The sequence below is a fragment of the Cervus canadensis genome, chromosome 6 (assembly GCF_019320065.1).
Source record: "Cervus canadensis isolate Bull #8, Minnesota chromosome 6, ASM1932006v1, whole genome shotgun sequence".
Taxonomy (NCBI): Eukaryota; Metazoa; Chordata; class Mammalia; order Artiodactyla; family Cervidae; genus Cervus; species Cervus canadensis.
In genome coordinates, this window is record NC_057391.1 from 8,889,803 (window position 1) to 8,913,966 (window position 24,164).

General features: G+C 50.2%; 1 protein-coding gene across 2 annotated transcripts in view; it reads right to left on the reverse strand.

Moving 5' to 3' along the window:
* The window catches only part of LHFPL2 (LHFPL tetraspan subfamily member 2), a 169,891-nt gene extending 147,293 nt beyond the window's left edge, over positions 1–22,598 (reverse strand). Inside the window, exons 1-2 of one of the 2 annotated variants that reach the window (XM_043470731.1) lie at positions 16,194–17,174; positions 8,374–8,474 (exon numbers count right to left, since the gene is read on the reverse strand). The gene's annotated coding sequence lies outside the window, so the exon portion shown is untranslated. Of the gene's footprint in view, positions 1–8,373; positions 8,475–16,193; positions 17,175–22,518 lie in introns of those variants that run through there. The other variant, XM_043470737.1, reaches the window with a different exon arrangement.
* Positions 22,599–24,164: the final 1,566 nt, after the last annotated feature.

Here is a 24,164-nt window from a genome sequence, read left to right on the forward strand (position 1 = left end):
CCTCTCTGCTCCCCTATTCTCCACTCTCTCCTTTGGTGCCAAGAGGGGACCGAAGCATTCTGGAATGTTCTGCTTCCCCGAACAGATGCTATTTTTACTCCATATTCATATAGCTCAGGCTGCAGACGTGTGACTTCTCTGCACTCTGCCAAGCATAAATGGCGCGTTTTCATCCCAGAGTTGAGAAGCCTAAGCACAGCCCTAACCTAGAAGACCCATGGGCAGACGTGGCTCAGGCTCCTTGGCACAGGGACGATTAAGGCCGCGTTCCTTCTACGTGGAGGAAATCTGGTTCCTTGAGATCAAAACGACAGAAAAACAGGAGCAGGACTGCCAAGGCTTCTTCACGTGTTGCCTGGGTTTATTTCTTCTTCATCAACTCATATCATTTCTGACACTGCACTTCAACTTCCTGGACACGGCCAGAGAGAAAGGATTTTAAGAGACACTGAAGTCTGGCCAACTTCTGATTAGCCACAGTAATGAAAGAAAGGAAGAGCACGTGGCCAAAGAAAGGGGGCTCCTGCCTCCGAGGACTGCGGCGCAAAGATAATCTGTATAGGATACGGGGAAGCATTAGGGAAACAAGTGGAAACCTTCCGTCCCCACCCCCTCCACCCCCCGAATTCCCCTCAGATAACATTTCAGGAACACACTGGCTGGAGTTCCCAAGGGCACCGCATCCAGAAAGGGAGGCATCTACAGTCTCCACGATCAACTTGCAAATATCAGCTCTTCAATCAACGGGGGGATAGATTTTTATAGCAATTAAACAATCTGAGGCTGTGTGGTTAAAGGTACTTACTAGCGGTTAAGGTTTTTATTAGCACATCTTAATAGAAGTTTTCTTTTTATTCCAAGCTAAGTTCAGTACTAAGCAGAAATGTCTACAGTAGAGAAGGGGAAGCTGGAGACCGGAAAGTGAGCGGATTGGAGATAGTGCGAGTGTAAACTGCTGTGCCGTTCTTAGTCGCTCAGTCCTGCCTGACTCTCTGCGACCCCGCGGACTGCAGCCCGCCAGGCTCTTCTGTCCATGAGGATTCTCCAGGCCAGAATACTGGAGCGCGTTGACCATTCTCTTCTCCAGGGGATCTTCCCAACCCAGGGATAGAACCTAGGTGGATTCTTTACCATCCAAGCCACCAGGCAAGTCCAAGAATACTGGAGTGAGTAGCCTATCCCTTCTCCAGGGGAACTTCCCAACCCAGGAATCAAACCGAGGTGCCCTGCATTGCAGGCAGATTCTTTACCAGCTGAGCTACCTGGGGAGAAGCCCTCAGAAAAGGCTGTGCCCCAGAAATAAATTAGCCCGAATCAGTGATGCTAACAATGGGTGTCGTGGCCTCTCTGATCACAGGCACAGGCTCTCCAAATGTTACTGCACACTTTACTTAGGACTGTTTCACACAAAAAGCCTTCCCATCCCACCCCCTCCAGCATCCCTGCCCTGCCCACCTGTGCTCACCCTCAGAAAGAAGCCAGGCTGCCTTGGGGAACGGTTCCTGCTGGTGGCTGATGCAGAGAACAATCTACTGATCCTCACACTTTTCTCTCCCCTCTGTTGGAATCAAAGTTGCATAATTCATCCCCAGCTCCTCTGTTTCTTCTCATTACCGTCAGGGAGGGCTTAATCTGAACATCCGAGGTCCAGGGCTAGAATCCCAGATCCTGCACTTCCCTGCCAGAGATGGAGGTAAATCACACATCCCCTCCCTGCCGCGCTCCTATCTCTGGAAACATGGACAGAAATCCCTGCCTGCCCAGCAAGGCCTTTACGAAGCAGCAGAAATGCAAGGACGCCATGAACAGAATTTGTTGCTGTTCAGTCACTCAGTCGTGTCCAACTCTTTGCGCCCCCATGGACTGCAGCATGCCAAGCTTCCCTGACCCTTACCATCTCCTGGAGTTTGTCCACGCTTATGTCCATCGAGTCGGTGATGCTATCCAACCATCTCATCCTCTGTCGTCCCCTTCTCCTCAGTCCTTCCCAGCATCAGGGTCTTTCCCAGTGACTTGGCAGCTCACATCAGCTGGCCAGCGTACTGGAGCCTCAGCCTGTGGGGCCCATCAAACAGAAGGCACACCCTGCTCTGCTGCCCGCCCCCCAGCACCTGAGCACCGCTCGGCTCACGGGGACCCCAGCACTGTCGTGCTCCAAAGCAGTGGCCTCGACAACAGATAACTGACGAGCCTTCCTCAGAGTTAAAGATACCATCCCAGCTCTGAACAAGCTCTCTTGCTGGGCAGATGTCTGTATTTTCAGTGTGAATACCACACACCTCAGTGATGGGTCAAGTGTCCACTGGGCCCTGTATCGCTGAAGTCAGTAACACTCACTTGCAGCAGGAAACACTGCTCCTGATCACGGTGCCCTAAACGGTCACTGGGCTTCCCCAAGGCCCCCGGTGCTATGGAGATTGGGCTCTGGGTTTACCAGGAGGGGACTGGCCAGCCCCTGTGAGGCTCAACTCCATCCCCAAGTGCCATTGCCCCGTGATAAAGATCTCAAAGGGGCTAATGAAATTATCTCCTCTGCCTTTTATCCCTCAGTAACAACCACAAAATTAGATAAAAATGACCCCCTGCTCCTCTAATTTAAGGCCTATTTTATTACCTTCAACCCTGATTCTCTCTCTTTCAAACGGATATGAGACCCTGAAGACCCCACCGGGCAACGGGATTAGTAATTGAGCTTCCTCCTCCCAGCCAGTTCTCCAGAGGGCGCGTCTGCTCCCCCGTCCGGTGGGGTCACAATCAGTTCAATCTTCATGCTTCAGAGACATCCCCTTTGAAGAGGATCAAATGTTTCCCCAACCCTGCATGGTGCTCCACTCAAAGGGGCAGCAGCCGCTTCTCACTAGACCAGGAAGGGCAACCTGGCCAGAAAGGGTAAAATGAGGGAGGTCAGTGCGGTTAATGGTCCACCAGGCTCAAAGGCAGGCCCACTCAAACAAGCGCTGTGGGAGGGCCGATCGCCCCCATAAAATGCGAAGTGCACTTTGAACCCAGGAACAAGGAGGATGAGAACGGTTTCCACCGGCCTGCTGGGACTCGTGGCGCTCTGGCTGTTTGTTTTCTTTTTCAGATTGTAGCCATAAAGGGCAGAAGCACTTCTCTGCAGCAACCCCAGGCAGGCAGATAAAACACAGGCAAGGTGAGCAGCAGGGCTTGCCCACCTGGCAAGAAAGGAGAGGAAAAGCAGCACCCATGTCTCTGGTGTAAAGGGAGCCAATCAAGGCTTCCTTTAGCTTTGAAGAAGGAAGCTGAGAGAAGAAAATTCTGAAAGCCTCGGAAACCACTCCATCTAAAACCGCTCTGTAGCAGGGGTCCCCAACCTCCGGGATCTAATGCCTGATGATCTGCGATGGAGCGGATGTAAGAAGAGAGATAAAGCGCACAGTAAATATAACGTGCCTGTATCATCCTGAAACCCGCCCCACCCCCAGCCCCCAGCCCATGGAGAAAGTGTCCTCTGTGAAACTGGTCCCTGCGGCCAAAAAAGCTGGGGACTGCTGCAGCGAAGAAGAATCATTTAAAATGCTGAGAACTTTTTCACTCTCTTTTGCCTATCTGGAAAAGTTACTTTTATTACCCAGTTATGTGAAAGCTTTGTTTGTGGTGATGTTTCCTAAGGCCCACTTGACTTTGCATTCCAGGATATCTGGCTCCAGGTGAGTGATCCCTGCAACATGGTCATCTGGGTCATGAAGATCTTTTTTGTATAGTTCTGTGTATTCTTGCCACCTCTTCTTAATATCTTCTGCTTCTGTTAGGTCCATACCATCTCTGCCTTTATTGTGCCCATCTTTGCATGAAATCTTCCCTTGGTATCTCTAATTTTCTTGAAAAGATCTCTAGTCTTTCCCATTCTATTGTTTTCCTCTGTTTCTTTGCACTGATCACTGAGGAAGGCTTTCTTATCTCTCCTTGCTATTCTTTGGAAGTTTGGAAAAGGTCAGTTTTCATTCCAACCCCAAAGAAAGGCAATGCCAAAGAATGCTCAAACTACCACACAATTGTACTCATCTCACACTCTGGCAAAGTAATGCTCAAAATTCTCTAAGCCAGGCTTCAACAGTACATGAACCATGAACTTCCAGATGTCCAAGCTGGATTTAGAAAAGGCAGAGGAACCAGAGATCAAATTGCCAACATCCACTGGATCATCGAGAAAGTAAGAGAGTTCCAGAAAAAAACATCTACTTCTGCTTTATTGACTATGCCAAAGCCTTTGCCTGTGTGGATCACAACAAACTGTGGAGAAATTCTGAAAGAGATGGGAATACCAGACCACCTGACCTGCCTCCTGAGAAACCTATATGCAGGTCAGGAAGCAACAGTTAGAACTGGACATGGAACAACAGACTGGTTCCAAATCAGGAAAAGGAGTACATCAAGGCTGTATTTTGTCACCCTGCTTATTTAACTTATATGCAGAGTACATCATGAGAAACGCTAGGCTGGAAGAAGCATAAGCTGGAATCAAGATTGCCAGGAGAAATATCAATGCCTTCAGATATGCAGATGACACCATCCTTATGGCAGAAAGCAAAGAACTAAAGAGCCTCTTGATGAAAGTGAAAGAGGAGAGTGAAAAAGCTGGCTGAAAACTCAACATTCAGAAAACTAAGATCATGGCATCCAGTCCCATCACTTCATGGCAAATAGATGGGGAAACAATGGAAACAGTGACAGACTTTATTTTTTGGGGCTCCAAAATCACTGCAGATAGTGACTGCAGCCATGAAATTAAAAGATGCTCGCTCCTTGGAAGAAAAGCTATGACCGACCTAGACAGCATATTAAAAAGCAGAGACATTACTTTACCAACAAAAGTCCGTCTACATAAGGCTATGGTTTTTCCAGTAGTCATGTATGGATGTGAGAGTTGAACTATAAAGAAAGCTGAGCACAGAAGAATTGATGCTTTCAAACTGTAGTATTGGAGAAGATGCTTGAGAATCCCTTGAATAGCAAGATGATCCAACCAGTCCATCCTAAAGGAAATCAGACCTGAATATTCACTGGAAGGACTGATGTTGAATCTGAAACTCCAATACTTTGGCCACCTTATGCAAAGAACTGACTTACTAGTAAAGACCCTGATGCTGGGAAAGATTGAAGGTGGGAGGAGAAGGAGATGACCAAGGATGAGATGGTTGGATGGCATCACTGATTCAACAGACATGAGTTTGAGCAAGCTTTGGGAGCTGGAGATCGACAGGAAGCCTGGTGTGCTACAATCCACGGGGTCGCAAAGAGTCGGACTCGACTAACTGACTGAACTGAACTGATGGGAAGGCCTCCTTCCAACTCAGATCCATAGTTGTAAAAAGTCTCTAAGAAAGAGAAAGCAGTCATTTCACAACTGAGGAGGACATGAGAGTGATCGAAACATCATCTCCAGCCCTTTTAAAACCCAGGTTTCCTGGGAAACACGTATTATAAGTTTCCTTTCACATCAGTAACAGAACTCCCATGGTAGATAAAACGGGTCACCAACTCGCAGCTGACAAGCCACCTGATCACAGTAAGAAGTGGTTCCCAAATTATGCAGCGATTATATACTTTAAGTGGGAAAAAACCAAACTCTTTCCCAGAGATGTCAAAACTTGGCTGTAGATTTATAATGAAACTTAAAAGTAATCTTAGAGATTTTTGCTGCTTAAGAAAATGATAAGAAAGGCTCACCTGAAGCTACAGGCTTCACCTGGAAACACCAGACACCCAAGAGAGGACGTGCCGTTGTGTGAGTGGGTCTGTCAGCAGCAGCCTGGGTTCACACTTACTTCAGCAATAAAGGAACTCCCTGGTCACAGGTAACAGCAGTGGAGTCCGGGGCCAGCGGATCAGTTGCTGTGTCCGCTACTTGCCTTTGCTCTGACTGCTCCCAAATGTCTGCTCTGGATACAAGGGGCGCACTCTGGACAGTGTCTTTGGATCAAGGCCAAGCTCTAAGACAGCTATAGCAAGCACACAAGCACGCACGTGTCTGATACAGAACTGCTCCTGCTGCTGGGGCACGAGCAGTCCTCAGCAAAACTTGACCAACAGTAAACATTGAACTGAAAGAAACATAAAGTTCAGACACTCTAAGGAAATTGAGGCACTCGATCACTTCTTGGACTTTCAAATTACGATGATGTGGAGTTGTCAAGATTCAGTGAGAGGGACTTCTCTGGTGGTCCAGCGGTTAAGACCCTGCGTGTCCACTGCAGGGCGGCACGGGGTCAACCCCTGGCTGGGGAACTAGGATCCCACATGCGACACAGCCCCCACCCCCCAAGAAAAAGATTCAATGAGAGAGCTCTGTGAAGCATGTCTGAACACACACCAGCGTGTGGAAGGGGACCAGCTCAGTAATCTGACGACTTGACCCGCCTCACTTGTGTTTCTAGCCAAATTAGAATTGTTACCGGAAAACAGGGAGCACTCTGAGAATCAGAGACCTCCATGAAACTCAGTGCGTGGCTATTAATGTAAATTGACAAGCACTCCCCATGCGTTTGGCAGCATGAAGCCCAGACACACACACCACCTTGCACTCAGCTTCTGCAGGGATAGTGCAACGCAAAACAGTTGATAATATCTCAAATTCGAGAACCTACTAAAAAGCTAACACTCACTCACATTTTAACACTTGGCTTTTATTTTTAACATCTCGGCTTTTAAATTGTAATTATTTTCTTCACTTATCTTTCAAGTTGCGATAGACAAGCTGGAGTCCATGGAGATGAGAGATCCTTGGGCAAAGCTGAACCCCTCCCTCTATTCAAGCCCTAGGAACCTCGAAGATGAACAGATTCAGGTGAGAGTCAAATTCCCTGCACTGCTTTGCCTTTTGCTCATCTCTTCCGCAGGCAGCTGCATATGGATGGGTCTCAGCACAAGGGAGGAGAACAGTGGTGTGGTCACTGCTTTTCTACATGGGACTAGCTGGCCCGCACCTCTCCTAGGCTGTGGAAAGCACACACAGGAACCAGAAGACAACTGCTTTCTCTTTGCGTTCATGCTGTACACACCCAGACAAAGCAACTGCAAAGACTGGACAACGAGCAGTGTTCATGCAACGGCAGGATAAGAAGGCAGGAGCCAACGCTTGAGACATGCGTGAAAGTGGTCTTTGGTCAGATTTAAGTTCCCCCTGCCCCAGCTCCACCCTCGCTTCTCTGAACCCAGCCGCTGGTCAGTTCCTGAAAGGACCCAGGCCCCATTCCGGCTCCAGATGCAAGTGAACCACTGCCCGGCGGGCTGTGACTCCCAACCAACATGATGAAGCAAAATCCCCTCCCGGCAATCGGTGTCTCTCTCAAAGGTCCCAGCGTACTAAGGGGGACGTGGAAATGCAGGATTTAAAACTTTTTATCAAAATTATTTAAACTGTGCTTTAGAAATATTTTTATTTCCTCTGAGTTGTAAACTGGTCAAATCTACTGTTTGCTCCATTACTGCCCATAAAGTCAGTTACACGTTCAGTCCCGAGGCTGCCCAGGGCTCCCAGGGGCTGATGGACAGGACGGGTGTCTCTTCCCGGGCAGCCGAGGGGGTTGGTGGTTCAGGGCCCCAGCCTGTCAGCTAACATCTTACTGACACAAAAACACCTGACTTCTTATCCTTTTCAATGGGGGTAAGAATCTAAACTCCCGCCGACTTAACATATTATGACAAATTCTCAATTACCCATGGTAATGTGAGCAAACAGCCGTGTAATGAATCCAAAAAGGCACTCTACACCTCAGTTCACTGGCTTAGGAATACAGTATCATTTTTGGTGCTGGTGCCTCAGGTTTGTTTACTGGGGCAATTTTTTCTTCTCAGACAAACACTCACTCATTCACCGGAAGTCTGTTCCAGGCCAGGAACCACGGGAAATGGTAGCAAGAAGAACTCACAGACCAGAGGAAAAGATGTGTTCAAACAAGCAAAGCAGAGCTCCCCACAGGCTCATGCTGTGGGTTGTGTGAGGGAGGCCGCGAGGCGTTCGCTGGAAACGACTGTGCCCCGAATACCCTCTCCTTCAGACAGTTCGTAATAACAAGCGGAATGTGGGCTGAGTTTTAAGCGAGGAAAAGGAATTCTAAACCACCAACTCAAATGGAGAGGAGAAGGGTGCCCAGCAAAGAGTACTGGGTGGCCAGCAACACCCAGGAGAAAGTCAGGCAGGCCAGTAAACATCGTCACCGGATAACTCAATGCGGCAGGTGACCACTTCATACCTTTCTTTTTTTTTTTTTTTTTCACTTTATACCTTTCTTAGAGGAGCTGCTTTAAATATTTAAGGGTTTTCTTTTTAATGCGTGGGGTGGTTATCAGAGTGCATGGCATGGCTCAAGTTTTCCCGCAGGCAGCCTGAAAAATGAAACAACCCCTTACCTGTATGGGGAGGAATGAAGATACGGGTGTGATGAGAGTGGTCCCTGATGAGATGTAAAACCACAGGCCAGCTGTGAACTCAAGCGCGCTTCCCAGGTTCCCTGGAAAACAAGAGAGGGCCTTTCTGTTACCTCAGAGTAGCCAGTCCTTGAACAGTCTCAGGAAAGACCCACAGACCCTGCCTAAGGCTCCTTGGTCTCAGAGCAGAAAACCTGACCAATGTCACCCGGCCAAGGGGCTGGGTCAGAGAAGTGGGTGAGAAGCCTGGTGTTTAACTCAGCGGGAGGGTAACGGTCAGCCAGGTGCTAACCCACTCGTGTCTGTTTCCTCCACTGCCAGGGCTATCTCACAGAAAGATCTAGAAGGTCTTCAGCGCCTGGGCACCATGCCAAGCCTGGAGTCTCATGAATGACAGGTTTCCTGCCCTCAGGGAGCTGACAGGCCACAGAGACAGGGAAGTAAATGGACAGTAATCAGGACCTTGATGCAGCTGAGAGGAGCTGAAGTGAGGAAAATAGGAGGTGACGTGGAGCCTTTGCAGAGGCAGCTGCTGAACCCAGAGAGGTCAGAGGGCACTCCCCAGAGCAGGAGATGGCTAAGCTGGGGTCTGATAAGCAAGAGCTGACCAGGCTGCAGCATGCCAGGCAGAGCAAACAGCAGAAGCGGCGCCCAGGAAGCAGGAGAACCTGGTGAGTTCACAGGCACAAGGAGGATTTCAGAGCCCAAGAGGGAGGTGGAGGTCATTTTAGGAGAGTTTGGACTTGCTCTTAAGGCCAATGGGCAGCCCATGAAGGGTCTCCTGTAGGAGAGTGGCATGGTCCAGAAAGCCTTCTGCAACATCAGAGAGAAGAAACTGGAGGGAGGCAAGGAATGCCACATCCCTGGTCTGCTGCGGAGCCGACTAGGAGAGAAGGCCTCGGGGTAGGAGGACAGGGCTAGGGCTCCCTCCATGAACCACTGCTTCCGAGTTATAGCCGCCTCCAGCATTAGGTGACTCCACCCCGGCAGGCGCCCGGCCAGGCGCAGGCTGCCTGTCCCAACACACCCTCCAGGAATGGAAGAACGCCTGGTGTCACAGTGGTTCTTGACATGTGCCCTTAGACTAGTGGCTCCGGTATCACCTGGGGACATGTCGGAAAAGCCAACTCTCAGCCGACCCCAGGCCTAGAGACTCCGCATCTCAGGGAGCAGGGCCCAATCCCTGAGGGTTAACCAGGCTCCAGGTGATTCTGATGCTCTGCCCAAGGCAGCAAGCACTAAGAGGGGGACAGTGCCAGTGCCGGGGGCCAGAGCACAGGGCACAGAGCTGGCCCGGCCTGGTACCTCACAGCACCACCAAGGGCAAGGCCTTGTGCATGTCCTTGTGCAGGGCTGGTGATGTCCATTTATGCTTAAAGGGAAATACACAAGCGGGTTTTACTGATGCTTAGAACTGTTCCTAACCCTGTGGACCACGGGGAGGAGTGCACAGGCCCACCTCCCGGTGGGAACACGGTATTTTGGGGAGAATTCCATTTCCCTAAGAAATGCCCCACCCTCTCCTGCTGCCCTTGTTTGCTTCAGGCAAAGGAAACTCCAGCTACAAGTTTCTCCTCCAGCCTCCAGACACAGAATCTGATCACTCCAGAAAAGCAACAGTGAAGCCATCCAGAAAGCTCCCATGGTTTTATTGAAGGGTTGAGTTTCTTTCTGGAGTATGGAACAAACTCTGTGGTTACAGAGCTCCCAGGCCCAGAAGCCATAATGTAATTCGAGGCTGAAAAGGGATCCATTCGTTGCCTTTCTCTTTGAATATCTATCTTCTCTGTAAGAAAGAAAAAAATTAACCCCACCCCACCAAAAAAAAAAAAAAGTTTCTGTAAAGAGCAAGCAGATCTTACATGCTTCCTTATGTTTCTATAGCCCTTACTTTTCTTCATAAAAGGCCAAAAAATGGGGTTCAAGACATAAAACAATGTTCATGCCTACCCAGACTATGGCGATGTGCTGCCCACTTCAGTTACACTCAGCTGCTGGGGAGGGGGGCCTCTGGCCAAGGCCACAGACAGCGGGCTAAGCCTCAGGGCCTTGTAACAGGTCAAGGAATCCAGTGTGGCCCAGGGGCCAGTGAAGACCCCACACGCCCAGCACACAAGGAACGCTGCAGAAGTCCCCACTGCCTTCCCTGGGGACTGCACCCCACATCTGCACACTCCAGCTCTCCAGGTTCACTTGGAGAGCAGAAATCTTCCTGCCCCACTGAGGGTCGTTTCCCATCAGTTTGGAGGAGGGCTTGACTCTTCAGAGACCCCACGCCACCTGGAACGTGCTTTAGGGTATAGTCTTTCTCTTTCTCTCTCTCTCATATCTGCAAACAGTATTTACAGCTCCTGGCTGGCTGAAAGAAACACTGAACTCAGCCCTTCTGAAGCTTGTCTGAGTGGTTCAGATTTTCAGAACAGCGTGGAGAGGGCGGGGAGAGGCAACCTCCTTACTTGCCCCTGCCCACCAGGTGCCCACACCTGGCAGGACCTTTTACACCTCCCACGGGCCTATTCATTCTGTCCTCTACATGCTGCCAGCCACGCTGAAGACAGCGGCTGTTTCACCATCTCCCCACCAAGACTGTAAAGCTCTGTAAGTAGCCAATTAAGTGCACATTAAATAAATGACTAAAGACGTGAACACACAGACTCACTAGAATAAGACTCTCAGACCTGGATTCATCCCCTCACCTCCTCTTGACCAAACAAGTGAAATGACCTTCCCAAGGCCACAGAGCAACTAGCAGCTGCACACGGTTCCCGGGGCTCTCTCACCCCCACAGGCTGTGCTCCCATCTTTCCTGGGTACCTGTAAACCACCATCCCTTGCAGACCAAGGCATTTTGTTTGTGATAGGAAAAACTTCGTTTTTGTGTCTTTTTGAGATTCTGCCCAAGAACACAGAGGACCATCTTGTGAATCCTAAAATTGAGGGCACTACACCCAAACTGGGGACATGAACAGGACTCCAGCGGAAGCAGGGTCAGGAAACGGCTGTGGGTGGGGGAGCGGGTCTGTCTTCGTAAATGTTCCCAGAATTCTGGTCCCTGGGATGTAACAACACTTGTAGTGTTGGTCAAGCAGTGTGGCAGAAAGACTCTCCCCACCATCTCCACACTGTTCTGAAGAATCTGAACCACTCAGACAAGTTTCAGCTGGGCACCAGAAGGGCTGGGTTCACAGTTTCTTTTAGCCAGCCAGGAGCTGTAAAGATTGTTTGCAGATATGAGAGACAGAGATTATACCGTAAAGCACTTTCCAGGTGGCATGGGGTCTCTGAAGAGTCAAGCCCTCCTCAAAACTGACTGGGAAACGGCCCTGGGAGGAGCAGGAAGGTTTCTGCTGCTGGCCAAGTTCTCCTGATAAGCAGGTACAGGGCCTGGATCTTTCCTGAACCTCTCTCTCAAAATTTAATAGACTGGGGGAAAATGCAACAAAATCTCAAGCTCGATTGCAGTGTTTAATCATAACTTTCCTGTCTGGATCATCTGGTTCTCATTACAACTGGTCAGGAATGTGAAATGGCCACGTTAGATAGAAAGGAGGGTACCAGGTGCAGAGACAGTGAAGCCCCTACTATACCCAGAGTAAGTGAGAATGACCTCCGCCGAGCGCCCTCCCAGGAATCCGGGGCTCCTCCGGACACCTGAGCTGCTCTGCAGGGCGCCTCCAGCCGCCCTGATGGCCCTGCCCCACTCACACAGTGCCCACAGTTCAGCCCGTCAGTCCACTCTCTTCACACCCTTATCTTCACTGGCATTTTATCAAACTATTCCTGTTAAGGGCTTCCCTGGTGGCTCAGCTGGTAAAGACTCTGCCTGCAGTGTGGGAGACCCAGGTTCGATTCCTGAGTCAGGAAGAGCCCCTGGAGGAGGGAACAGCTACCCACTCCAGTATTCTGGCCTGGAGAATTCCAAGGGGTTGCAAAGAGTTGGACACAACTGAGCGACTTTCAATTCACATCACTTCCTGTTAAGGCCTAAGTAATCAATGTAGTACCTGTTCGATGGATGCTTACATGTTGAATAGGATGTTTAAAGAGACCCTATTCCTCCTATTCCTTTGGTTTAAAGGAACCAAATTCCTCTAATGGTAAAATTCTAGGTATGACAGTAAGTGAACTCCAGCTTTTGGATACAGAGCCCCTTCCACACTCCTCCAATCCCATCACAATGACCATTTCCCACTTCATGTGTTTCAAAAGCTGACCCTGCCCCTACGGTGGAGGTAAGACAGACCCTGCTTTGGTAGAAATGGAGGTTAACATTGACACAATAATGTGCAAAGTCCAACTCCTCAGTCTGTCAGTTCACCTGGGTCAGAACCAAACTCTGTGGAGGATGACGGACCCTACTCCATTCATTTCTGGTCAGCGCTTACTTAGGAAGGGAATACACTATCTCCAGAGTCTGAACCCAAGCAGGGGAGAGTGTGGGAGAAGTCAGCCTCGGGACATTCCTTTCTCTGTAGAAGCCCAAAGTGCATATCCCAGTATCTCCAAGAATGTCCCAAAGCATTTAATAATCAGTGTCTGTAACACCTTCCTAAAAATAACGGCTTCAGAACTGACTCTTACACCGTTGACAAAGGACTCTCTGACTTGGTCTCATCCAAGATTAGAAAGAGCCTTGCTGTAAGAATGAAAACATGTGTCAAGATAAAAACTGAAGTGGGTCCAATGGGACAAAAGCCAGCCCTTCACAACCAAGTATGTGAGAGGCCAAGAAAAGAACAGGTAAGGGAGGCCCTCAGACATGGCTGATAACACAGGCTCAGATAGACAGGTTTCCAAATTGATGTTCCTCAACACTGGGATTTCAAGAACCTGCCCAATTATAAAAACCATCTAGAGAGTCTGTTTAAAAAATTCAGATTCCCAGGACCCGTACCAAACCAACCAACTCAAAGCTCCAGGGTGGGGTCTGAAACACTTTCAGGGAGTACTCAGCGGAGTATCACAAGAAACATTCCACAGCAAACAATATGTAACTTTTTACAACACTGTAGTCATATAAAGTCAAAGTGATAAGGTCTGTGAGAAAAGGCAGGCTTAATTGGAGGAAGTTAGAGCCTTCTTAGTTAAAATTATGGAACATAATCATCAAGTAATGAGGAAATCAATTTAATTAAAATGTAGCAAAAACAAAACCTCTCCCTTTAGCTTATTCCACCTGGAAGACCATCCCCGACCTCCCCCTCCACCCTGAGGGGGGAAGGCAATCCCCGCACAGCTGCTCGGGGCTGTTGGAGACCCCGCTGGCAGTGACAGGGCTGAGGGTCCTGTGTGCAGTCCCAGTAAAGAGGCAGACATCAGGCTCTCAGTCAGGACCCACCGTGCCCTCCTGCCCTCGCCTTCAGAGGGCTCAGCCTCCTGCTGAGCGCGCCGCAGCCTTCGTCGTGGTCCAGCCTCACGTGAGGCCTTGCTCCCCCAAACCTGCTCCGCAGAGCCAGCAGCGCGGAATCCCGGGCCCCACCGGCACCTGCTTACTCAGAATCTGCGACTTAATAAAGATTCCAGGCTCCTCCTGTGTCCATTCAGGTCTGAGAAGCCCTGCTTTAAGCCTGTAGAGGGCCTCCATGGGGACTCTCACCCACCTGGGGAATACCCAGCTCGCCAGCCCACCCACTTGGGCTCCAGCCCTTAAGAGGCCTTCTTCCCTCATGAGCCTTACTCAAGTCTTCTCAGACCCGCTTTGTCTCAGGGCCAGATCACTCACTGTCAGCAGAGCCCAGTGACAGCTGACAACCCAAAGGCCAACCTTAAGCAGGTGGTAAGTACTGACCATCTCCTACGTCCTCATCTGGCTCCTCCATCTGTCTGCCTCCCTGGAGAGACAGGACTACGGACCCCATGACCCAAGCCAGTAGAGACCAGCTAAAGTCAAACAAAACGGTGGAACACGGGCTCTCGGTCCCAGCACGATGTTAATGAGGCTGAGGTCACAAGCAGATTAGCTTCCTCTGTATCTTGGCACGGACTCCAGCCCTCTGCCCTCGGGCCGCCTACAAAGGCTGCCGCGCCCCTGGTTACTAAGAGGAGAAGGACTAGGAGAGGCTGAACAGAGCAGGGGCAGAAAAGGACGCCAAGACCTTAGACAGCTGGGGAGCAGAATGAATTGAGGAACGACACTCAGCTCAGAGGGGTGGCTGACGTGACAGATGACCCGTGAGAGCTCAGAACCATTGAGCAGGCTGAACAATACACTTCGGGATGAGAAAGCTGAAAGCTGACAAGAAGAAACAGGAAGTCCTATGGTCAAGATTTTAAAAATCAAATACCCGAATGGAAGCTAGGGGAAATCTAACTTAATGACAGTTCTTATTTTAAAAGGTTTAAATTGTTTTAAAAAAATGCAAGTGTTGGGGACTTCCCTGGTGTCCAGTGGCTAAGACTCCACGTTTCCAATGCAGGAGGCCCAGGTTTGATCCCCAGTCAGGGAGCGTGGGCTCTCTTGGTCCCACCGACATGCTGCAGCGAAGACCCAATGCAGCTCAATAAATACAAGATTGGTTCTTTTCAATGCAAGTTTTGTTGACTACTGTAGTAGCTAAGAAAGCTTACATACTTAGGGCCCATAGATCAAGGGAAGCAGTGGTCCCTGTGCATCATAGCGACCGGACGATCCTCAACTGACCGCCGGCCACCTGTCCACACAGGTGTATACACAACCTGTCACACTTCTTCACGGCTGCCACCTCGTGGGTTCTTACTTCTCAACGAGGTTGGCCTCTGTACCTGACTACCGCTCTTTATGGATTCGGCTTATAGTTTAAACGTCCCTCATATCAGCAGATCCAAGCACAAACTGGGAAAAGCACATTTTTTAAAAAAAAATAAGACAACCTAAGCAACCTGTTTATCAAAAGGATTTGACTCCAAAAAGACCTACAGTTACCTGTGTAAGCAGGCACACCAGAGTACATATTACAGCGTGGATCTGTGCAGAATCAGTAATTAGGTCGGTAAATTACGAGCTTCCAGTACAGAAAAGCCCTGAAAATGGCTACTGTATGGAAGAGCAAATGACAGAGTAAATATCTGTTTAGACATACTGCCCTATGTAGAATCGTCTTCTAGGAATGGTGTGATGGTTTCATTGCTCAGTAAGTGTCCAACTCTTGCAACCCCATGGACTGTAGCCCGCCAGGCTCCTCTGTCTGTGGGATTCTCCAGGCAAGAATACTGGAGTGGGTTACCATTCCCTTCTCCAGGGGATCCTCCCGACCCAGGGATCGAACCCAGGTCTCCTGCACTGCACGTGGTCTCTTAAACTGCCAGCAGATTCTTTACTGACTGAGCCACCAGGGAAGCCCCAGGAATACACAGGTAGCTGTTTAAAATAAAATAAAAAAAAAACGGATGTGATTTTAGATTGTTTCTCAAGTTGTGAGCAGTGTTTTCACACCAACAACTGTTTTGTTCTGATTTTTTTAGGTAGCACGCTATTTTTTAAAAATCTGAAAAACAGAAAAATAAAGAAAAGAGCGGTGTCTATTTCATACACAAATGGTAGTCATTTATACACACAAAAACACTGCTTACTGGGAAGTTTGTAGCTGCCAGATTGGCCAGCATATTCTTTCTAGTTCCAGAAAATGTGATTCCTAGGGCTGAGAAAAAAAAGTTATAAAATTTTCAAAGGTAAATTTGTCTGGAGTAATAAAGTGCATGGTGCCTGGCTTACCTGAAGATTAAGAGAGACTACTGTCTATGCAGTTATGGGCATCTTTAAACAACTGGCTAACTGCCTCCAAACTGGAAAACGACATGTGAAATTCAGCCCAACAGCAGCCCACCTCGGGAGAAAGGAAGCTTGAACTTCAGGTGCCCTTGACAACACAGCGCGGTGTGGAAAGAAAATGCTGAACAACAGAATCAGCAGAGGAAGGACAATCCCTTTAATTTTCCGGGAATGTGAGGAGGTGGATGCTGGAGGGGTATTTAAGATCTCACTGCTGGCTGGAGTTCTGCTAAACAACTGAAAACAAGAAAAAACAAAAAACAAAAAGACACCAAAACTCACACATCAGTGTAGTATATTTATGCACATACATAGGTAGATATTTAAGTCGGTACATATCGATCAGACACATTTAGGTAGAGAAGTGAAATGCCTCTCAGATCACACTTCACAGTGTTTATGAAATAGACAAAGGGAACCAATGGGAAGGAGTGGGTTCTTCCCTACTGCTGGGAGGAAGGTGCCCCATTCTGGCTCTGGGTCACAGAACTCAGTCCTGGTTCCGTTCCTCCACAACTATATTTACAGCAAATAGGAATTTCAAGTTTTCTTAAAGACACAGACTGGCTTTACCATGGACGTAGCACAGATGTAAGGAGGTATGCAGTGCTGTGGCCAAAACTGCCGATATGGTGTTTTGTGCAAAGAACAAAAAAAAATACCAACAACTGTTTTGTTCTGTTTTTTTTTTTTTTAAGGTAGCATGCTATTTTTAAAAAATCTGAAAAATAGAAAAGTAAATAGTCATCTGTAACTCCATGAGTCCAAAATAATCGGAATTTTAGCCCACCTCCTTCAGAATGACATCAGTCACCAGGATGACGACGATTAATAATCCCACGGACTGTGCCCTAAATCCACAACAGTAAGAGGAGTAACAGCTAAACACAAACCAAACAGCATGCCTGCCCTGTAACAGGTCTTCACTGGGGCCTACTTTGCACATGTATGTTTATTACACAGATGAAATGAAATTCAAATTAACAGACCCTTGAGGGCCATATTGTGTAATGTTCTAAGTCATGTCCAGCTGTTGGTGACCCCGTAGACTGTAGCCCACCAGGCTCCTTTATGGAATATTCCAGGCAAGAATATTGGACTGGGTTGCTATTTCCTACTCCAGAGGATCTTTCCAACCCAGGGATCGAACCCACATCTCTTGAGTCTCCTGCATTGGCAGGCAGGTTCTTTACCACTAGAGCCACGTAGGTAGCCCTTAGGGCCACGTGGTAACTTCAAAATACAAGGCAGATAAGCCTTGTCCCAGGCAGACATGGAAACAATAGCTCTCCAAGTATTCAATACAAGTTCTCAAGGTGCCTACAGACTCGGTTCCCAGAGAAACCCTTCTCCTGGCAGATGACCAGTCCCACGGCGGTGGGAAGAGTGTGTTCCAGACTCTCTTTTATTTTTAAATTTTTTAATTGAAGGATAATTGCTTTACAGAATCTTGTGGTTATCTGTCATACATCAATAAGAATCAGCCATAGTTACACCCATGTCCCTTGCCTCCTGAACCTCCCTCCCATCTGCCTCCCCACCTCACCCTTCCAGTCTGTCACAGAGCCCCTGTCTGAGTTCCCTGCCGACACTCTCTTCTTAAGAAGGACACAAATCCCATCCCAGGGGCTCCACCCTCATGACCTCATCTAAACCAAATTACCTTCCCAAGATGCTGCTTCCAAAGACCATCGCCATGGGGGTCAGGGTTTGTACCGAGGAATTCTGGGAAGAACATGGTCTATCTGGAACATGTGGGTGTCCTGGGGATGGCAGGTGATCAAATGTATCCGTTGTACATCCTAGCTACTAAATATGTTCAGAGTCTTCCTATGTACATTCCTACAGACTATCTCAGTTCAGAACAACACAAACAGATCTCACCGAGTCGGCAAAATAATACCAGAAAGAGTCCGGTCATTGAAGGCCAAAGTTAGGGGCTTGACTAGCCCCTGTTAGGCTAATTGAAAGGATGAAAGAGAGAAATTCAGTTACAAGGACACAGATTACTGTCACCCTGAACACTATTCAGTAAACCTCAAGAGGCCAGTCAACCACTGACCACTACTGTAAAAATAACTCTGCCTTTCATCTCCACTTCCAGACTTCTCTTCCCCACCTGTGGATCCAATGCTCTGGTGGGCATCTCTCCCCAGAAGGCTTTGGAGTCAATGAGCTCATTCCTCCTCGCCATCTCCCTGAACTGAGGCTCGCGATAGCTGCTCACCTCAATGAAAGGCGCCATGTCCCATTCCAGTCACCCTGGGCTCCCCCTTACTAAGAGCCCAGCCCTTAGTGAGGAAGTGTGGTCCATCTCTCCAGGCCTCTCCCACTTTCCCTCACCAAGTCCCACCAGCTCACCTGCTATTCCCAGCCCTGGCCTCTGGCCATCAAGCCCACCTCGAGTTCCTTCTAAAGCACAGTCTGATCACATCAATCACCTGCTTCAACAGGTCAGTTCACCTGCTCATTCCCCATCTTCCACACAGCTTTCAAGATGAAGTTCAGACTCCTCAGCTCAGCACCCAAGATCCAGCGCCCACCGGGACTTCCCTACACAACTCTGCCTCTAGCCCAAACAACTACTCTCGGCGTCCTGATGACCTTATACCATTTCAAGCCTTCAGACTCCAGACATACGCATTCTTATTGCACCAGGTATTACTGCAACCTTAAAAGTAATGGAAAAACAAGCAACCTTGAAGGTACCTGAGGGACCAACTATCCACTCTTCCTTTTACTCTTGGCCCTGCCTCCTATCAGCTTCCCAGGTGGAGCTAGCGGTAAAGAACCCGCCTGCCAATAGAGTCAACTACTTAAGCACCAGAGCAGGCTCCTCCTGAACACAATCTGGGTTTTATAAGCTGATGATCAGATCTGACCTTTGATTCCTTCTTTGCTTTTCTAAGGCTGTGAAGTCTCACTTCTGGGTAAAGCCTCTACTTGTTCTCCTGGCATATTGGCTGGTGATTCTACTCACATAGGACACATACTTTAATATAAAGCACATACTTTACTATAAAGAAACAGGCCCCCTTTTCTCCCTTCTCCCTGTAGAGGACTCATAAGACCAGCTGCCTGCAGCCGCCATCCCAGCCAGATCACCTCCCTCCGAGCTGGCTGGCCTGTGGAAGGGTAGCACGCCCAGCACACTGCTGGCCCAGCACAAGCGCTCTGAAACAAAACGAGAGTTTCTCTAGCTTCCAGAGCTCCTTCCCACAGAGTCTTCTTCTCCAACCGGCCTGAGTGCTCAGTGAGTGCAGAGGTCTGCTCTTGGTTTCTGTTACCAGACGTCAGGACACAGCCTGGCCCACCAGAGGTTACCTGGTATCTGCCGAATGACTGGATAAAAGAACGGATGAATGAGCAAACAGGCATGCCCTACCCCCCAACATTAGAAAAGCAATATGCAGCATAGCTCCCCAGCTCCAAAAACTACTGTTTTGCTAAGAATGTCTTTTGTTCATTTGGCAACTAGGTACAACCTTAGGAAGACCTGGGCAATGGACTATTAACCCCAAAACATACTTTGAAGGTGCTTTTTGGAATACATTCTTGAGATCAGGTATTTGTTTACTATTTGTATCTTTCTAAGAGCAATGAACATTGAGTAAAACATTGCTTTAGAATTCCCAAGAGAGACACCAAGTTCACTTTTTTCCTCAAATAAAATGTCTATATTTGCTTCAGTGGGACCTGAGAAGGTGCCCTTGCAAGGGGGCAGTGAGGCTGAAGCTGCAGGCCACAGCTGTCTCAGGCCCGCAGAGCCACATGGAACCTATGCTACTCATTCCTCACAACTGGAGTCCCAGAAAAGGCTGCCCTGAGGGGCCAAGAGAATGCAGCCTACAAGTTCCAGAAAGATCAAACTTGTCCGGCAGTGGGCTGCTGGGGGCACAGGGGCTGCCTCAACTGAGGCCAGCCATCAGCCATCCTGGTAACCCGGCTCCGTGAAGGGCACTGCTTTTTCCCAGGCATTTGAAGGACTAGACAAACACCATTAACATTTTCTGAGCACTTACTCAATGTGATGCACCACCCTAAATTCTATATAAAAGTACATAATCAGCTAAACTTCAAGGTGATTCTTTGAACTTGATCATCACCATTTCACAGACACAGAAACCAACGCTGAGAGAAATCAAATAACTTGTCCGGGGTTCCGGTAGTAACTGACACCTCTGGGAACCCAATAGTTCCAATCTGTATCTCCTATATTTTGGTCTCCTATTTTGTCAATTCTTTTCAATAAAGAAGTTGTGTTTGTGAGTGTGTGTGTGTGTGTGTGTGTGAGTTGTTTCAGTCATGTCCGACTCTTTGCAACCCTATGGACTGTAGCCCGCCAGGCTGCTCAATCCATGGGGATTCTCCAGGCAATAACACTGGAGTGGTTGCCACTTCCTCCTTCAGGGTATCTTCCCCACCCAGGGATTGAACCTGTGTCTCTTATGTCTCCTGCATTGGCAAGCCTGTTCTTTATCACTAGCACCACCTGGGAAGCCCAATAAAGAAGTTGAGAAGCAGTATATGTTGTGCATTAAAAAGGGGTAGTTTTCTATATATTATCTATCTTCTCCTGCCTTGGACTTTTCCTCCCTGCCCTTCCTAAACACTGCCTGCAGTAAAGTCTCTGCAATCAGTCAATCCGCACATCTGAGGCCCATCCCTGTGCATAAATAGCCATGTGCATAAATAGTGCCTTTTTCCAGAAGGCACTTGTTTTGTTCTAATCCACAGAGATTCGTTTTTTCTTCCTAAAGACAAATTACTGGTTCGTGTATCATGACACAAATTATATTAGATTCAAGAATGTTCATTTGCAGTGTAATTATTCTTCCTAATTGGACTGAACTGAAGATAAACGATTTCCCCTCCCCACTCCCATCCTGCAACACATATTGTCTTTTTCCCTGGAGTAAAATGTTTGCTGCACCCTTTGCAAACACACCACAACAATCCACATGATCTGCCCTCTGTATGACCACTCAGGAAAAATATTATTGTAACACTGGGTTTTATCTGGTATTACCTCAAACTCTTCCAACATTATTTTCTCAGAATCAGATCTCTGACAAAGATTAATAACAAGTCTATCACAGTATGATAGCAAAAAGAAATGAGAATCTTGGCTTTTCTTTCTTTTCCGTATCTTTAAAACATTTCATCTCCCTACTCACCAGCATGTGTTTCCTATATTTGCAAGGGAGAAGTCGTTTTTTTAAAGAGGACCAGTAGCAAAGAGTCAGGAATACCCGGGAAAGAGCAATACCAAGGTAATTAGCATCCGTCATCGCTCAAACCTGGCGCGGGTGGAGCGCTCAGGCGAATAGGTGAAGCAAAAGCAACGTGGGGACGAGAAACGTCTCTCGCAATTCAACTCGATTACTCGGGTTTAACTCCCAGCGGCCGGCTCTCACACACCCCGCCCCCACTACCTCTGCCCGCTCCGGCTCCGACACAGACTTGTCTATAGAGGCCGCTTTGCGATTTCAGACTGAAGGTCTACTTTCATATGTGGGTCACTGATGGCAATCTAGATGCACGCACAGGACCACAGTATCCGCAAAATACAGGAAATGGCCCGGGTGGCGGGTGAGGATGGGGGTGGGGGGTGAGACTTCGGCTTTCCTCTCAGTTACTCCCATTGAGGAAACCAGCTGAAGGATTCTCATAAAACTCATGAACCTCCTGAAACAAGGGAAAAGGTGACTAGGATGGAAGAAAACGCTCTCTCCCTTGAGTTCAAAGAACCTAGACCGCTGAATGAAGGGGGGGGGGGGCGGGGAGCGGATCGCGCACACACACAACTTCGTGCCTGAAAACATCCAGAGACCCGTAAGATTCCCCCCCCGCCCCGGTCCTCGACCCCATCCCGGAGCTCAACCCAGCCCGCCCAGATGTGGTCTTCCCCCTCCACGCCCACCTCCCCCCTCCTCCAGCCCGCACCCCCGATCCCAGCGCTGCCCACAAAAATGCAGCCCAGATCTGAGCAGCAGCTGACGTCTGGGGCCGGCTTGACCCACACCCCGCAGGCCAGGCCCGCGCGGACGACCCCCGGCCGGGCGGCCCCGGGCGCCGAGTCCGGAGTCAGCTGCACCCGGGACCCGCGCGCCGCCCGAAGCACGCCTGCGGCGGCGAGAAACCTGGGCTCGCGCCGACTTCCCGGCAAATCGTCTTTCCAGGCACAACTTTTTTCCACTTCTGCGGCGGGCGGTCGCGGCTGCCAGAGCCGAAGCGGCGTTCCCTCCTTCCCCAGCGTCCGGCACCCGTCCCGCCAGCACCTCCCCGGCCCCGGTCCGCCCTCCGCGCGGGCTCGGTGGGCGCCGCGCCGGGTGCCCCGCGGGCCGAGGCTGAGCGCGGGCCCGGCCGCTCCGACTCACCCGGTGCCGGCTCGGCGTCCCCGGCTCCGAGCCGCGGCTCCCCGTTACGCCTCCCCGCAGCCACCTCTCGGTCTCTCCGGCCCCGCCGGGCGCGCGGGGAGGAAGGAGGAGGAGGAGGGCGGAGGGAGGAGGCGGGAGGAGGGGGCGCGGGCGGGAGGGAGAGGGTCCCGGGCGCGGGAGGCGGCGGCGGCGAGGCGAGAGCGCCGACCTCGGCCGCCGCGGGGCTAGCAGGCTGGGAGGGGACGGAGGGGCGGGGGCGGAGAGAGGAGGAGGCCGCCGAGCCTCCCTGCCCAGGGCCCGGCCCCGCGTCGCCGCCCAGTCACCCTCGCCGCCGAGCCCTGCTCCCGGCCGGCGTCCGGGGAGGGGTCGGGCCCGGGGCTCTCCCGGCGTGGGGCGGGGCGGACGGCCGAGGCCCGGCCTCCGGGGCGGAGTGTCCCGCGGGGCCCCGGGGGGTGTGGGCGCAAGGGGATCCCCGCGAGGAGGAGCGGAGGCCCCGGGGTCTGGGAGCCGGTCCCTGCGCCCGTCGGGCGGCGGCGGCGGCGCCTCCCCGAGTCCGGCGAGGGTCCCCCGAGCTGGGCCCGGGGAGCTCCCGGCGCGGTTTCGGAAAACCGTCTCCAGGAGTTGGGAGAGCGCGCTCCGCCCGGCCGGGGGAGGCGGGGAACCGCGGAGTCGGGGGTGAGAGGGCGGGCCTGGGGCTCCCGGAGCTGTTCCCCAGGTGGGAAGGTTGTCCGTGCGCTGATCCCGAAGTATCCAAAGTCGGAGGGTGGGGTGGGGGTGCCTGGACCCCCATCCTCGCCTTCCCCTCCTGGAGTCAAGGCTCCGCGCGTAAATTTCCTTGCCCTGTGAGTTTCTAAGACAGGAAACTCAGTGCAAACAGCCACAAAGAATATATGTAAATTGGTTGCTTGAGATCCTGAAACATCCTCCCCTGAACTTAACATACGGTTTCGGAGTGAATTTCGAAGGCCTTTCATCTAATAGTCTGGAAGGGCATCCTTGTCCATAGAGGGGACTCACTAACTGACGTCCCCAAAGTGGGAGCAAAGAGCCCAGGGTTAAATGGTCAGAAATTAAGGTGACAAGATTCCTTGTGATTTTGACGTTGGCACGGAGCATTTAGCCAGGCAAACCCTTCTTGTCTTTTCTTCCTGTCAACTCCTCAGCCTCTTACCTGAGTCATTGGTACCCACTAGTCGCCTAAACTCAGACCCTAGAAGTCAATTCGGGGCCTCTCTCCTCCATGGCCAATAGCTGCTCCCATTGATTCTTCACCTTTTATGTCCTTTCCAAGCCCACAGGCACCTTCCTCATTCTTGCAGTTTGAGGACTTCATAGCTTCAGTGGTCTCCTCCCTAGTTCCCTGCTCTGGCCTCCTTTGTCCTGGCATCCATATGCACACATCTAGCTACAGGTTAATGGTTCTAGAACACTGCTTTGGGCTTCCCAGGTGGCCCTAGAATCTGCCTGCCAATACAGGAGGCACAAAAGTCGCAGGTTTGATCCCTGGGTTGGGAAGATTTGCTGGTGGAGGGCCTGGCAACCCCCTCCAGTATTCTTACCTGGAGAATCCCCATGGACAGAGGAGCCTGTGCAACCCTACGGTCCACGGGGTCACACAGAGCCGGACATTACTGAGCACACAGCAC